This window comes from Montipora capricornis, chromosome 5 (genome assembly GCF_036669925.1).
Source record: "Montipora capricornis isolate CH-2021 chromosome 5, ASM3666992v2, whole genome shotgun sequence".
Taxonomy (NCBI): Eukaryota; Metazoa; Cnidaria; class Anthozoa; order Scleractinia; family Acroporidae; genus Montipora; species Montipora capricornis.
In genome coordinates, this window is record NC_090887.1 from 12228460 (window position 1) to 12245082 (window position 16623).

The window sequence follows — 16623 nt, forward strand, 5'->3', positions numbered from 1 at the left end:
CCAGTATTTCCCCTAGTAACTGTGACATTGCACACTCTAAGCACATTTAATTTAAAGGTGTTTGTAAGACATTCTTGGCCACCGTTTACCGTGAAGTATATTTCGTACTCTGCATAGTGACTATATCCACTGGATAAAATTATCCTGCATTTGAACAAGTGGGGCCTGTAGATTAAGGGCGCACATGTACTGCCTCCGTTAATTTATCGTTTGGGTGTCTCGTCTTGAGATTTGGACACCCTTGGCTTCCGGCAAGACACGTTAATTAGTTGTTATTGTATTTTAGCCACGTTGGAATTTCAACGTTAGCTTGTTGATTTTATTCCTGTTTAATGTCAAGTGTTTAATTTTATTGACTCATTTGGAGTGTTCGCCTCAACCCAGGTTAAGTTTAGAGTTACTTTAAAGGACAGTCAGCTACTGATGAATTTCCAGTGAAGCGAAGGCACAATGAAGTTTCCATGATTCTTGTCCCGTCTTCGGTTTTCCAGTTCCATCTACGAAACGAATGGACATTTTACCCAAAATAAATAACTTACCTCATCAGTGTGTAAAACGCTGAAGACTAGTTAGAAGGATCTTTGCCAGCTTCGCTGTAATCCCAGTTAAATTCAAAGGAAGTTGATTACTTCCTCTTTGTCGTGAAAACATCGCACACGACGCCCGCCGGGATCCTCAATTTTCGTATGTTTGGAAATTGGCATCCAAGGGGGCCACCATAAGTCTTGAATGATATCGTAGAAATTGTGGTCAAGCATAGAATGGCGGTTTTGGCACCCTCTTCTGCAAAGAAGATTAGAGGAGGCAGTGCCTTAGGAGACGCTGTGGGCTGAGGTCACGTTAGAGCGAGAGTTTTTAAAATGCTCATGTCCTTCACTAATTATCTGGGCCGAAGAAATTTCAGCTGAGCTCTCTTTCCTGTCGACTCGAATTTAACTATTTTGCACAAAGCTTTTGCCTTAATAAGTAGTGGCTGTGAATTGTCGCGTGTAAAATTTGTTCGTGCGGTCGCAACATCGCGTGCAGTTCATGTTATGCGGCACAGCGTCCTTTGATTGGTCACGTAAAGTATGCCGGTTCGACAGCTCTCTAATCGTATCCAGCAAGTTGCAAATCAAGGCGTCCGTTTGGAAGTCTTCTGTTCTTATCCAGATTAGCCTAACTGAGAAGACTTTTTGCTCTCGGAATGAGTCGTTTAGGCTTAGTTGCAAACAACCATCCTTGATCAATACGATTAATTCAACAGTGCGGCCTGTTAAATTTGGATAACTTTCTCTGTAGTTTTTTTTTCCGGACCTGACGAAAACCTCACGCAACACTCCTTTGAAGTAGGGTATTAGTAGCCTGCGTGGCAGGCGCTAGAAAGGGGATGGGAGAGGGAAAAATTGGGCGCGCGCGAAACATCCCCTTTCTAGCGCCTGCCACGCAGGCTAGGTATTAGTAGTGAAATTTCAAACTAGGCCGATCTTCAGCCGCTTGAAGAACAATGCGATAAGACCAACGGCACTGAGTGAAAACAGGCGGAAATAACAAGCTGTTGGTTATTCGGGCGCTTCTCTTTTTATTCGTTGGTGGTTAAGCATCTTTCCACGGGGGAAAAACGTTTCGGGGAAAAATATAAATATTTATTATTTTATCAGTTGGGCTGGAAATCTTACCTTCAGTAAGGGTACTACATGTATATCAGAAATTCTCGAGCTTCTTGTTGAGTAAAAAGCTCGTTACTCCTAGCTACTCCTGAATGTTTTCCCTAAGAGGAAATATTTTTCGTAATAATAACAGTAATTGGAATCTTGCATTCTTTCAAGGAATGTTTTCTGACTCAGAAGGCACTTTCAGAGAGTGGAAATTCAGCGACACTAGAAGATTTATTTATGATATGTTTGAAACTGAAACCACGGAAAGTTGAAAAAAATATCGTTTAAAATTTTAGCATTGTCTTAGCTGAGAAACGGAAAATCGAAAGTCGGACGAATGATGAAAGAATAAACAGACACTGAGTTTAGCTATAACTGGTTGGCTGTGCAAGCAGTTATTTTAAATTAAAGGTGAATGCAATAGTTTCTTCAGTTCCCCGCGAGTAGAAATAGCGACTCTCGTTTCCTGAGTGATATTATTCTTTTACATTGATCTTCTCCGTGATTATATCTTGAAAGTGCGGTCTAAACACCAGTAAATCTTATAGACGGATTTAACAAAACGCTCCACTTGATAATCCCAGTGTTAGGTTAAAAATTACCACAAAAACGGGTGTGATCTCGATTGTTCACAGCTGTGTTCATGATTCCGGGATTCGAGTTACACGCGAATTGCAGGAGTAGTTGATAATCAGTGTAGTTACAATATTGGTTTGTCCGTATAATAGAGGCCTGCTCCGGCTTAGTACCACAAACAATCAGTGAAACATGAATACTGATCAACGATTTAATCTTTGTTAGTTATTTATTTGTTCAGAAAATATTTAAGTACTTAGTTGTTTCAAAGTGTCCAATTTCTTACACAGTAACTAAGCTTTTGAAAGCCTTGTCAGTGCATCAGGGTTTCACTCAATAATTTTGTGCTCAGAACGGTGAAAACTGCATTTGAGCACCATAGGTTTCTAGCCCCCCTCGCCATGAAGGTGCATTTTCCCCCCCCCCCCCCCCCCTGTCCGGGCCTTCTTCTCGCTTATTGAAACCCTAAGCTTCCCCTCTACTAACTATGGCTTATCAAAGCCTTTGTAATATAAACTAACCTGTGTTATCATTTTTTATTTATAAGCTTCATGATATTATACTAAGCCTTATCACTTATTTGTAAATTCCGTTCTGAATTCAGCAAAGGAAGGTGAAACTTCGCAATAACCTTCCACGGAAAGGAATTCAAGACCGTAGCCGGCTTCTTGCTTTTACTTGTGTATTCACTTTCGCCCTTCAAAGTTTATTTTGCGCAAGTAGCGGTACTGAAAAAAGCTCTTCTGTCGCAGACGAGCCTTTAGGAGCCTTTTGGTTATAAAGCGGTCACTCACCGGGAGAGAACCTCGTGTTATTTGGATAAAATTTCGCTTTCATTTCGGAGAAACATAAAATGTTTTATGCTAAGAAGTTCCTGCTTAAGAATATTAAAATCTCACTATGTCAAAACTGAGATTTTGCCAGCATTATGCATCATTTCCCGGTTTCAACTCTGTCCACAGAACACAACATTGAACCGTTGCCAAAAAACATGAAAGTTTATAAACATGACGAGAAATGTGAACGCTGTCAAGTCTCATAAAAGCACTTATCGTACCACCCAGGGAGGCTATCGACTTGTTCAAATATCATCTACTCACAAAAGGAGTGTACTTGCTAGAGTGCGATGGAGAATTTAATTTTCACCCGAATGTTTTTTTTTTCGGTGCCCGATTCGTCAACTCACCATTTGCCAAGAGGAAGGAATTTAAAGGACAATTTTATCGTTTTTGTGTGTGAAGAAAGGGCTACCAAAGCTCAGAAACATTTTTAGTGGTACTGTATAAATGAAAATACAACAAACCATACAACTTTCACGACATTTGTTCCGGGTGACAGAAATATTTAATAGTTTTAGTTTTGTGCCCGTGGAGATACCTCTGGGGATGTTAGTTTCCAATTAATCGTGGTGTCTATAAATCTAGTGTTATTTTGAGAACCTCTTCAGATAAAAAAGAAATGATTAAATAAATATAAACTTATGTGAAAGTTGAGGACTGATTTGTTAAACTGATTTGTTAAACTGATTCCTGCAGCTTGACTGGAAATGTCTCGAAATTATTTCTGGGCGTGACAGTGGCAGTTTACAATTTTATGGTGAAAAGAATATATACTATACAGATATATTGTTCACTTCTTACTTGTTTGCTTTTCGACAAGTCCAAAGAATTTTAAATATAACGCCTCTTGAAACTTCGGAGAATTGTTTTTTTAATACTGCATAATAATTGAGCTCCATTGAAAGTAACGAAACGGTAGAAAAGTTGAAAAGTACAGTCACTCCAAAACACCCAGAAAGATCATGAGCAGTTGTTTTAAAGAGGTGTTGCCCGAATGACTTTACCGTAAGCATATTTTTTTCAAAATACATCCATATCTACGTGGTTTGAATCAGAAATAATACGTCATTCGCCCAAGGGTGATCACATTAGTGAATTCTTGTCATATTTTCTCCAGCAATACTGTTTGTTGCTGGCAAAACGTTTTCATTACAGCTTAGCGAGCGACGCAAGAAAATGCTGGCCCAAGCAACAGACGTAAAACTAGATAGCCTCTTGATTATTAGTAATTTCTATTTTTTTGTTAGCTCAAAAGGTACTTACTAACGACATATTAAGTGCGCCTGTGTGCGTTGCCTCGCTAGCGAGGGGTCGAGAGTTTGAAAGCGTACGATGTACCACGATTCAGCTCACAAACTTTACCTCCATTTTTGATTCGAGACAAGACAAGACAAAACTACTGAATACAAAACTCGAAATATGAATAAAGCTTCGAAAAGCTCTAAACAAAAAGAAAGAATTTTTTTTTCACACAGGAGGCTGTAGCTCTCCGATCCCGCTTTTTCGATATTATGATGTCCATCCCCAAAAATTAGTTTATAATCCCTTAGACATTTTATCTTTGTTTTTCGGCCTCTTTCTAATCTTTGGTGATATTATTGCCGATCGCTAAAAGACCCTTAAACTTCTTTTCCTCTTCAAAGTTGCGTTTAAAATTGTTGGAGTTTATTTTTCATTTTGAAACGCCTCTTACCGTCGTCTGACTGTGATATTGCGACATGCTCATGTCATCGATATGTTAACTCAGAAATATTAGACTTTTGAAAAACAAACGTCAATGATTACACAGGAGATGTCGTGAAACTTCGTCAAGTTTCAGAAGTTTTTTGTTTTTGGAAAAATAAAATCATTCTTAAACTTACTTGCCCTTTCTTACCTTCCCAGAATGCTTTTCCGTCGGAGAGAATTAATTTCAAGTCAGCTTTTGGACTCACTTGTCAAAAGCGGTAACCACCTTTCGGAAAAGGAAACAGGATTACTGCACATCCTTTGAACGTGACAGCTTCCTTTTGTTACAAATTCCTGCACTCAGCTAAGATCTTGTTTAATGTGACAACGAAATTCTGTGACTTCTGTGGCACTTAATGGTTAGAAACTGTTTGATCGACTGCTGCCAAATTACTGGGAATTTTACTTCAGACGATTGGGGTTTTGCTGAAAAGTTGGAACAAATTTCATTTGCGGGGAAGTTATTCTATTGACGCAGATCTGTACTTGTTGTATCGAGGAACAGACGGTAAGTTTTGGTTTTCTCTTCGATAAATTTACGATTAAGATCGAGTAGTTTGTATTTGGTCAGAAGCTACTGGAGGTCACAAAATAGACCTTTATGCAGCCCGACGAATTTGCACACTTTAGAAATAAACAGACCTAGAGCTTTGTCCCGGGTTGTAAAACGTGTTTAAACAAAACGCTATTCCTTCAAGGTAAATATTTTTGGCAACATTAAGGAGAGTTGATTGATATCAGAAATTGAACGAGCTTTGCTTCGTTTGGGAACTTTACCATCTTAAGACTTGATAATTAGGAAAGACATCTTGCATTGCGCGCAGAGCATGCGAAAATGCTAATCAAAATATTTGAAGGAATATTTTACTACGAACTTTTGAAGTGTCGAAAGGGACTTTCTGTAATCATATCGTTTTGATATCAGTTCAGAGAACTTAAAGTAAACAAAGATGAGGATAAAAATAATTGTGTTTCTCTGTGCAAGGAGCTACACCGAACAGACATTCTTCTAATGATCGAATTATTAATCGAATCGAAACGATCGGTGTGCGGCCAACCTCAATCATTTTAATATTAGTTTGTTAAATTTTGATTTTGTTTGAAAATTTCTGTTTCAAAGCTCCGAAGAGGTAACGTGGGAGGCGAGGTGCGCATTTTTGAGTTTCGGAATCTCATGTAGGGTTGTGTCGTGTCGATTTTTTTACGACAAGAGCTGTAAAAATACTGCTGTTTGATGTGTGCCTGTTGCTTCCTGTACTTTCCTCTCATACAGGAAATGGCAGTAATAATAAAACGCCGCATAGCTTTTCCTGCATGGCCCTTTGGAAATGATTTTTTAACCAACACGAATTGTTTCCGCGGAGACAAGACGGCGAACATATTCAGAACAAAAAAATCGGCATTTGTACTTCAGATCGTGACCGGAATTAAGCAGCGAAATGATTTTTATAATTTCTATGTGTTAAAAGGCTTATAATTAAACCAGTGATATGAATTGAATTCTCTTTTATCCTCTCTCTTTTCAATTTGCGTGAAATTTACGTTGTAATTTTATGTTATGTGAAATTGACAACAGTGAAAATTACAACATGTGTGTTATAAAAAAACCGGAGATTACACGCCTTCGTAGTCACGCATACGTAATTAACGAAGAGATGGGTTTGAGCGTTTTTATTTGATTGCGTTTTCTAAACTGAGATTATTGCCAGAACTAAATATGAGAATGTTTATGAAAACATTTTGGTAGCCAGACATCTTTGGCTAGTTGTACAAATGTGAAATTCGAGAAACTTCGTGTTTGAAATATTAGTTTGATGGTCAGTGAAGTGCAGAAGGCCGATATCTCACTTTCGCATCTGTTAACATTGTTTTGTGGTCAAGACGTTTCTGTCCTGGTTCAACAACTCTTGCCCTAAACATTTAATGATATACACTGCTTTCGTCTTTGCAAACACCAATAGATACTTTAACTTTTATAGTTGAAACCAATGAAATCACCCACAATATTTTTTTGATGTGCATGAATTTTATCTCATTCCTGTCAGCGTTATGTTTGCCTTGCTGTCATAACAAGTTAACCTTTTTTGAATCCGTCTTGTGCGTTGACCTTTGGTGTAAATTGTCTTCCAAGCTCATAGATTATTAAGTTTTTCTGGTGGAATGACGCTCAAAAATGTCGTGGACACTTAGTTATGTCATACATTTGAGTCTTGTTTTTTGAAGAAAGAGGCAATATTTACTATCAGTCTTTTCCTCTTTTGAAACACGTGGTATCATCGTTTTTTAGGAATCACTACAGAGATCGCACTGAGGTCTCTTGACATCCCTAAACCTGCGGCAAGATCTGTCCAAAGTCATAACCTAAACAATACTTATGTTGAACTCAGGTCAAATTCTAAAGGAATTGTAGCATTTAGCAGATGTTACTAACCCAAGCGGGAATAAAATAAACACCAAGCAGTGATTTCGGTGTCTTAAAAGCTTTGCTACCAATGCATGATCTGCTTAAAGTAGATTTGCTTTTTAACTACAGTGGATCAAGACTTAAATAACTGGTACATGTATCATTTGAAGAATCTAATCAGCTTCTTTCAGATTCATGGTTTCTTGGTAAACACAAACATGGTGAAGAAAAAACAGAAAGTTTCTCCATCTTTTGTTTGTCCTTTTTCTTGAGCCAAAGGAGGGCCAGTTTAAAATTTAGATGCCTCACTGATATCTGAGGCATGCAGGATGCTCATTCAAATAGCATTCTTGTGAAAATGATATACCCAAGCGCTTTATATATTAATTTATTTATTATAAGTGTCTTAATTTATGAAGGAAAGGCTTTGTTTCAAAATCGGTTTAGCCAAAGGTTTTTGGTGATCACATGTCCAAGGACTTCATGAACCCAGTAATTTCATCCTCTTTCCTCAGATATCAATTACAGATTCTTGAAACGTTTGCATCCAAACAATAATTATTATTGCTTGTCATTACCAGACATCTCCATTATCCAACACAAGCCATATAATCTCAAAGCCACAGTTTATTCTAACAACAAAATCACAGTCTGACTTTTTACATGTATCTTGTGGTGGCAGTGTGAACGTTGCTTCCTGTTTTTCAGTCTCTCATTATTAACCTCCAAAAATCCCATTAGCTGGATCTATTGTTTGCAAGCTCATATTTCATCCCCTGTTGTTAGATGGATAATTATTATTTGGATCTGATCAAGCAACTTTTCTTGTGAGTAGAATAATAATAATTTAAAGACCGAAAATTGCATTCAGCTTTTTCTTGCTGACACAAACAAATATATTTAGGTTTTTTTAGCCAATTGACTACTAGGAGTGAGACTTATAAGGATTTTACTTAACATCAGACGCCAGACAATTTTACTCCTCAACTGGGGGCATCTGGGGGGGGGGGGGGAGAGGGGGGATGAGGAGTGAATGTCCCATATCCCATGTCCCCACCATGTCCCCGCCCGTTACTGTCACAGCTCAGTCCTTCTCTCCGTGTTAAAGAAAATTCAACCTCTCATTTATGATCATGCAATTTCAGAAGAAAATTTTACACCTTGTGAACTTGAACCTACAATTTATAAATGTGATGTTGAGATCATTAGTTAAAATGATCAATTATTGTTGGCATTCAAATGTCAAAAGGTGGCATTCTCCCAGTTTTTGTAGTTTATGACAAATACATTTCTTACCACGTCCCTTAATTAAAGGAATATTCAGAAACAATGAAACAATACACGTAATCTTATAGCCTTATAAGATTCTTTACTGGTGGGAGATGAGGCAGTTAGACATTTGCACCATTTTGAAATGGTTATTAGCATTAGTATATGTGTTCAAAGTACTACTTCAATAGAGACATAGATTATGATTATTTGAAGATAACACTTTGCATAATGCTAAACAATCCAGTTAGCAGTCTGATTTCGACTTCAATCTGCAACCTTGATTGGCATTCATGTCCTGTCATGTCCCTTATCTCCCAACATGACTGGAAGAGCCTTTTCCAAGTCCTACTGGGGCTACCCCAGAACTTGCACATAATTTTCTTCTTTTTGGCTGTGGATAAATTATCTTTTAGGAAAACATAGCCTTCCTGCAAGTTAACATGCGGTTTAATGACATGATTTAATATGCTAGTGCTTTTTCGACCCACTTAATTATCACCTTTAAAAACAATTAAATTGTGGAAAACGGGATGCCTTGGATTCTTTGTGGTCTTAATGGGAAATCCCTTTTCTTTTAACCATTTAAGAGCCACTTCCTTGTTTGGCTCCAGAATGTCTGAGTGTTAAATTGTTTGAAAGGACTGGGCAGCATCTGTACTGTTACCACCAATCTAAATGCACATGTTTAGAGTACAGCATTTGGTAGACAAGATTATTCCACAGATGCCACCACAGATGCCTTTGAATGCAACAACATAAAATGATTCATAAGTCATGATTTGTTTTAAAGATGATTGTAAGTCATGACTATTTTTGTGTAAATTATGATGTACGTAGAATGTTGAGTTTTGTTCTTAAAGAGCAACAATAATATTGTAACGTTAACATTTCTATGAAGATTGAATTTTTGTTCCAAAAAGCAGTGCCCACAGCTACAAAAGCTATGATTGCAGGCAGGGTTTGGATTTTCTTCTAAGAAATTAATTCAAAAGACAAAATGTACAATATTTGTAATTTCTTAGACTAAAATCCATTTGCCTTCCTGAAATAGCTTTGTTTTGGTTAGTTTAGTTTATTTGTCCACGATGGTTTTGAGGACCAAAATTACAAGTTGGGTTTCTACATGTAGTTTTCCTGAGCAATATTCCTGACCTTAATGCTACGGTACTCAGGTATATTTTTGTTCCTTAACTTTGCAGATCTTAGTACAATGGTTGACCAGACATGTCACTCCAAGTTACAAGTTCTTTAGATCAACTTAAAAATACAGGTAGAAAAAAATGAAACATTTTATTATTAATATTATTATTATTATTTTTATTATTATCCAACTCAGAACTGTTTTAGTTATTGTACCGGAAACGCATGAAACAAGGACAAAATTAATATTCCATGATGTTGTACAGTTAGTTAATTGTACACTTGGTTATTGTACAGTAGATAATCGGTTTGACTATTTTTGGTGCTGATGTTTACCACACGCTGTTACAATTCACTTGCTAAAAATATAGTGAGAAAAAGTTGGATAATAAATAACTTATCAGATGCCATGTGTATATTTATCTACATGTACTGTCTATCACAATTTTATTTTGAATTGAAGAGTTCTTACTAGCAGGAGTCCAGCCCATTTTAAGTCCCTTGGTGAGGCAAAGGTCAATAAATTGTCTTTTGCTGTTGTGAACCCCTCATTAATTATGGTCATGATCAATTAACTGGGAGTTTTATTAGCCAATGCTTCTATTTCTGTTTCTTTATAACCCTTAAATTTTCACTCCTGAGGCATTCCCCATTGATGTGTAAAATTGTGTAGCATTCAACAGAGTAAGATTTATAAGTTTCACTCTCCGACATGTGGAAAGGTTAAAGGGGACATTGTTTTTGAGTGGTCCTAGCTGACTAGTAAAACCGTCTGGCATAAGACAGAGTGAAATCTGTGAGTCTCACTTTCGGGAGGAGGCAATAGGGTTTATTAATCCACTAGCACTTCTACATATGATTTATAACCATCCACCCAGCACTGTGAGCTCCAAGTGGAGTATTGTACTAATCTGCATGAGATCTTGGTTGCAAACCTAGGCCAGACTAACAAAATCACTAGTAAGGGAAAATCCCTACCTTCTTTAATGACATTAGCAATTATTGGTGATACTTTCTTCCCTAATACGGATTATAATAATAATAATAATAATAATAATTATTATTATTATTATTATTATTATTATTATTATTATTATTATTATTATTATTATTATTTCATAGTCATACTGCTCAGCTTAAGTTTTTAACAGCTGGTAAAATTGTGGTGTCGGGAAACAACAAGTTGCCAATGAACACCAAAATGTTTCTTTTCCCTGTCCTTTACATTTCCAATACTTTTCTTAGTATCCTTGCTGATTCCAGCAATGCAGACTTCTGGATTAGGGTAGACTCGATTTCTGCCGCGCACTCGAGTTCGGGTATCCTCCCCGAGAAGAGACGGCTGGACGTGTGAGCGATAGATTGTGTCTGTGACGTAAATTCAAAATATAATTTATGCGAAGTCAATAGTTGCGGGGAAATAGCATTAGACATCCCAAAGACACTGATTTTAAGAAACCAGAAATTACATAACAATGCTTAAAACGTCTGTGCGAAGTTTCCAGATGATACGAGCTTGAGGTTGTGGTTAAATGATCAGAATGATCAATGTGAGTTTGAATTCAACCGGCGAATCATCAAAAAAATCTTCGGCGACTTCAGCTCTCGGTCGACCTCATCGGCCCCTTCGTTTTGCCACCAATAAACTCAGCAGTACTTTCAATTGATCTTGAGGAATTTTACTTGCTCTTACATTAGCGAAGTATGAGGAGAAAATTGCAATAGAAATGGATTTGAAAGCCGTATTTTGACCTTGGCGCCAACTGGAAAATCAGTGAAGTTTGCGAACTCAGGCCGTAGAAAACGACACAGTTCCCATTCTCCAGCTTCTCGAACACTTTTCGTTGTCGCAATCTTGGATGTTTCCTACCTTAAAGCACTGTAAACCTCGAACAGGCCGGGTCAAAGAATACCTTCGCAGCCAAAACATATAATTTATGCCAGACGGATTTGTGCAGGCGAGTTTCTGATTGGCGGAGATTAACAATGGCTCACCTCACGCGTCCAGCCGAGATTTCGGGAGTGAGCGCTGGCTCATTTCCCGAAACAGCGGCTGGTAATCGAGCCTAGGATTAAGGTAGTTGATGTGTCTACTCCTATGCCGTTTAAGTTGCCTTTCACTCGCAATGGCACTGTTCCTAAAGCCCCCAATACAATTATTATTTTTTTTATTATTATTATTATTATTATTATCATTATTTTTATCACTACTACTACTATTATCAAAGAGCAAAAAATAACAACAACAACAACAACAAAACTACATCAACATTGTATTATTTTTTTCGTAATTAGGAATGTCACCAATAACATTCTCGCCTCAATCTGCTGGTGGAGCGGAGCTGTCAAACACTCGTCCGAAGAGTGGTGGAATATCAAATGGATACACACCCCCAAAGTCCAATGGAATCTTGTCACCTAGGAAGTCATCAAAGAGATTCTTCCGTCGACCAGCACTGGAAAAAAGTCCATCAACAGATATTGCAAGCAATCAAAGCCATGACAAGAAGAAACAGTTGACTCAACCAAAGGTTGAAATTATTTATAGAGAATCTTCACACTCTGGGAATAAGTCTGAGAAACCTAAAATTGACGCACTTAAAAGAACATTTGAAAATGAGGGATCGCCACGTCTGCGACCAACATCAACGCACTCTAGTGAAAGAACCCCGTCGACAATCTCTGATGAGTTTGTGCCTGGGTTACTTGGCGTACCAGACGTGGATGTCAACATGAATCGCATTTCTACTGATTCCAGCACCAGCAGCCATACAGAGAGAGTTGTGCATGAAATTTTGTCAACTGAAGAGGCTTACGTACAACATTTACATGAGATAATAGAGGTAATTAAGTGGTAAATAAATATGGCAGTGATCACATGTTTGCTGCAAGCAGTTCTTTTGAATTCTTAGTGAGCACAGTCACTACATTGTATAAGATGCTGCGGAAAGTGTTTCCAAGATGTATGACTTGCAGTTTTTCTGATCATGTGACTTGCCCTTTGCCAATAAAATTAGTTCAAGCTTAGAAAAAAGTCCATTAAATAGACCTCTTTACAGTTATGTGCTTAGTTACCTGGCCTTTAAATGAAAGTGAGGCTGGTGTTGACTTTGCTATGATACAGACCTCCCAGGTTTTCTCATATTAATGATGTTGTTGTCATGCTAATTAGTAAGAATTTACCTTACAAATTCAATGAGGTTTCTATCAAAACAAGGTCAACTCCAGCCTCACTTACATTCATAGGCCAGGTAACTAAGCACACAACTGTAAAATGGACTATTTCACTGCTATAACAAGATGCTACGAGAAATTATAGCTCATTGTTAGCTCAGTTTAACACCTTAGCCCATTGGCTCCAAGGAGTGAGACGTCATGGATTTTACTTTGTCTAATTCCAGACTATTTTACCTGTCAATGGGTTATTGTATTTCTCTTGTAAGTGGTATTACTTTTACAAACAGGGTGGAAAAACATGAAGTAATTCAGAACAGTATGTGGTAAGGAAACAAACAATATTGTTATATACCTACAGCTGTAGACTTTTGCTCAACAAAACGAGCACTGTGATTGGTTGATTCTTGGTCATGTGGCCCTGATCAAATTCAAATGTATCCCGACCGGGATACAATTCCGCAGTTGTTGCCTGCTCCGGATGTTTTGCTGCGATTGTTGTGCAGGAAAAGTCTACAAGTAAATATATAACAATTAAAGCACTGAATGTCTGGTCGTCTCGGGAAACATGAGGACTCTCGGGAAAACAAAACTAACTGTTTCCCTCTGGACCATACATTAAGTGTATAATGATTCTCCCGTGGCCTTCATAACTGCTATATACCCAGATTGCAAATAAATTATAATAACTATACTACTTTGGAACAAAATTAATGGAGTTATACAATGTATTTTGTTGGTATTCACAGGGATATTTGAAGAAAATGAGGAGCAAGGGGTCCCCATTTCCCGAGCAAGATGTCAAGGATTTATTTATGAATATTGAGGAAATATATGAATTCAATAAGTAAGTTTTAATTAATCAGGGACTAAAAGTGTTAAAGCAATCTTAGCAGAAATGTCCTTGTTGGATGGTAAGGGTCATGTTGTGGTGGATTCAGCAGAAATTACAGGGTTTTTTTTAAATGTCCATAGACTCTTACATGGCCACCTGTTAAAAATATAGGACAATTTCTTAATCATTAAAGTGATTTAGGTTAAATTAGCTGGGAAAAAAAATGTAAGTTTTGTCCAACCAATGAAATTTAGACACTCTAGTGAGATTGTTATTATTAGTACAAGATGTAGAAAACTGATACATTGAATTCAAACAAAATAACATGATAATGATCTCTATTCAAAGGGAATTTTTAGCAGAGCTGGAAGATTGTGGTGATGATCCAGTTGACATTGCCAGCTGCTTTGTGTCAAAGGTGAGGACAACATAAACACCAAATCAAAATCATTATGATGGAACTAGAGTACTACCCCCCTCTGATACAAATATTTCTGGTTTGTTTGGGAGAAAGCCTGGTCTAGTGGTTACAGCACTGGATTTACAGGTGGCTATACAGTGTATGTGCGTGCTTAAAACAGAATTCTTATTACTGACCAGATTTCTCTTTGGAGGTCTCTTCACTATGTCCAGGGGTGTAGTGATGGCGCAGTGGTGAGAGCACTCGCCTCCCACCAATGTGGCCCGGGTTCGATTCCTCAACTTGGTGTCATAATTATGTGGGTTGCATGAGGTTTTTGGTTCTCTACTTTGCACCGAGAGGTTTTCTCCAGGTACTCCGGTTTCCCCTCTCCTCAAAAACCAGCATTTGACTTGATTTGCATTGATTGTTAATTTCACTTTGCAGAGTCCCCAATTAGTGCTCCAGCTCTAAATCGACTAGACACTATTTAAATAAAGTTCCTTTCCTTTTCTTTCCTTTCCTTTCCTTTCCTTTCTTTTCTTCCTTTCCAGGGTAAACACAGCTGTTTATCCTTACTTGAGAAGTATCATTTGGGGGAAACTTTGTGACATTAATTGTCACTACGTATGTTGAAGATGGGGTGAAGAGCAAGGGGCATGCTTTGTGACACTTATTGAAATCTGTGTGCATCTAATTATGGCGACATTTCTGGACATACATGCACATGTATCCGCTTTTCTTCCATGCTTTGTAAAATCACCAAAAGGTTCCCTCTGCATGGCCAGTTGAGGGCTCTTAAAGCGTGTTAAATTTCATTTAACTGTTTCTTTCAGAAAACATGAGTGGATGGAGTACTTGTAATAGCTGAGTGCACTGTCACTGTAAAACAAGGCATTAACTTTCGTCTTGAGCAGAAAATCCTTCCAGTTTGCTTCCTTTCCTTCTAAACTACTTTGTTGTAATTTTCATTTTCTTTTTTCAGGAAAAAGGCTTCAAAACCTATACAGATTACTGCACAAATTATCCAGTGTAAGGAAGAAATCAGTTTTATTTTCAACAGACGCTTAGAGCTACAATGCTGGACATAAAGAATTTTTTAACTCTGCAATCAGAGAATAGAAGGTGGACAGCAGGTGGAAAGTGCTCCCTTTCCCACCCCACCCTACACAATGTTGCTCAGTGAGCACTGCAAATAACCCAGCCATGCCCCAAGCTTTGTATGGGGAGGGAGTGGAGGTTGTAATAATAAGTAAGATTCCCTTTGCAAAAAAAAGATTTTTTTTATGGACATTAGGAAGTCAAAAGTGTCTCAAAAATGTTGTCCAGGATTGTAGCCAGTGATAATGAAACCAAATACAGTTATGTGGTTTAAAGTAGTTGGTTTTCGTAGACATAGTAAGAATGGAAGTCCTGAAAAATATAAGATAAATATTCCATGTTTAAATGGTCAAAATAATTTGAAGATGGAATGAAATTAATTCGTAGGCTCAGATGACAGATCAACATGTAATGGAAGTCAGCTATTTGTGGACTGATTTGTGAAGTGTTTGAAAAACTGAGACTAGCAAGAAATTTGGTGACTTCGATCATGATTACCTCAATGTAGATATGTGGAATTTTGAAGTTGAGTTATGATCTGTAGCGTTCATAAATATAATTTACGGTAACCTCTAACTGCAGATGGATGTGAATTTGGTGGATTTAAGACTTGAAAGAGTCACACCAAGTCTTGTGCTTCATATAGTTCAATGAGTTATAGGTTTTTCTTTTATAATAATTATATAATTACGTGGAATGCCGAAGGCATCCACGTCTTAAAACCGGGCTGAAATCTTTTTTTTGTTGGTAGTCACAAATGTGCATACCCCACGGATATTGAATTAATCTCTGATCGGGTGGACTGATTTATATTCCCTACGGTATTTCCAAACTTCCCTGCCCCGAGGAGAACTCCTATCCTTCCCAAGCCATCACGATATTTCTCTGCTAGCGCGTTAGACCACTCGGCCACCGTGACACACTTCCGGCAGATCGGTGAAAGCAAACATTTATAATAGAATCTTTCCGCCCGCCATGATTGTTTCAGTATTAAACTATTCGATAAAGTGGATAGATGCTTTTTCTTTGAGAAAGGCAAGCTTTAAAGGTAAGGAGAATTTTCTACGTTATTTCTAGATCTTGCTTCGTACTTGTGTGTTCCACTGTGAACATTATTATTTTGCATACAACGAATACTTCATTAGAAGCATTTTGCATAGAACGAATACGTACTCCAATGTTTCTTGGGAACCAGTTTGTTCGCCGTTTTGACGTAGAAAGAAAATAAGAAAATAGCTTTGAACGGCCAAACAAGATAAAAAATGAAATCAAGTTTAAAAAAAAACGAATTAGCTATCGCCGTCACGGGGACTTCGCAGCCGTCCCCATCCAAGTACTAACCTCATTCGTAAGAGCTTAACTTCAGCTGACACTTGGACTAGCATCAACGATTGTGATCTTTATGTTAAATTCGCACATAGATCTTGTCGAACTTTATAACACTTGAAAGAAAAAAAAACGCACTAACAAAAACCAGGTGTTATGCCGTCATTTTATCACAGATGTATCCTTTGTTT

At 37.6% G+C, this 16623-nt stretch overlaps 1 pseudogene; it reads left to right on the forward strand.

Annotated features, from left to right (window-relative positions):
• Window positions 1–4971: 4971 nt before the first annotated feature.
• Window positions 4972–16623, forward strand: part of LOC138049524 (uncharacterized) — a 28083-nt pseudogene continuing 16431 nt past the window's right edge.